The following is a 1,192-nucleotide window of genomic DNA, read 5'->3' as shown; positions in this document are numbered from 1 at the left end:
TTCTCTATCTGTGTGTATTGGCATATCCCAGAGTATGGTTGCTTTCTCGTTTTCTGTGACCTTTTCTGGCGTGTGTTTATACCATCCTTTTTTCTGTTGTTATTCCATAGTGTTGGCATATAGGTCCCAGCTCTGTCGTGTCTGTGAATATATTCCTTCTTAGCCAGGACTGGGCAGCCAGAAATAATATGATTTATTGTTTCTTGTCCATCTCCACATATTCTGCAGTTACTTGTTATGTTTGTTTTCATTATATGTTTTTGGTAATTTCTGGTGGGGAGGCTTTGGTCTTGTGCAGCAATTAAAAATCCTTCAGTCTCTGCTTTGAATCCTGAGCTTCTCAACAGTTGCTGGGATTTTTCTCTGTCTATTTCCTTTGCATTTAGTTTAGCCCAGTATTTACCATGTAGGGGCTTTTCTTGCCATCGTTTTATCATGATCCGTTCCTGTTCTCGAGTATGTGGGGTTCATTTGAATGGTACTTAGATTGTAGGGTACGTTGTGGTGGAGAGATTTTGTGTAGAAACTTTTATTGATTAAATTAATGATTTTATTATTGTTCAGAATTTATTCATGCATTTAAAACTTTGTAAATAGGTGTATATATTCAGGTGTGTGAGATTCTAGTCAAGGTTGTTTTTTAGTGGTTCACAAAAGGGGTGTAATTAGGGTAGAGAGCTTTTTTGATCAGCGAATGTGCCTGTCTCTAGGTTCAGTTATTTTGGGGATTTATTGGATTTCGTCTTTTGATTTGGCAATGTAGTGGTCAAAGTTTAAATTTATTCCAGCAGTCAAAAACTTAGTAAATGGGTGTGTTAGCTTTTTGTCATGGATTGTTAAGGTTGCACAATGAACATACCTAGGATATTATGCTTTAGCTAGTCAGTAAGGTTTTAGTTTTTGTAGATGTTATATAGGCTATGTCTTGTTTATATTTGGAATGGTGTTTTAGTATAGAGATTCGTTTATTTTGTGCTTTGATGTATACAAGAGGGTGTTGGTAGGTGTAAAGGCCTCATGCAATTCTATTAATATGGGGATTGAGAGAAGTGAGCTTATACCGAAATAAATATAAAAGTTCTGAGATAGATAGATAGATAGATAGATAAATAAATATATAGATAGATAGATTAGATAGATAGATAGATAGATAGATAGATAGATAGATAGATAGATAGATAGATAGATAGAT

At 34.6% G+C, this 1,192-nt stretch overlaps 1 protein-coding gene across 1 annotated transcript in view; it reads left to right on the top strand.

Annotated features, from left to right (window-relative positions):
- The window catches only part of LOC106868155 (glutamate receptor ionotropic, kainate 2), a 243,872-nt gene that overhangs the window by 130,203 nt on the left and 112,477 nt on the right, over positions 1-1,192 (top strand). The window lies entirely within an intron of this gene.

Source organism: Octopus bimaculoides, chromosome 13 (assembly GCF_001194135.2).
Source record: "Octopus bimaculoides isolate UCB-OBI-ISO-001 chromosome 13, ASM119413v2, whole genome shotgun sequence".
NCBI classification, from domain to species: domain Eukaryota; kingdom Metazoa; phylum Mollusca; class Cephalopoda; order Octopoda; family Octopodidae; genus Octopus; species Octopus bimaculoides.
The sequence above is the reverse complement of the archived record's forward strand: the minus strand, read 5'-3'. Positions and strand labels throughout refer to the sequence as shown.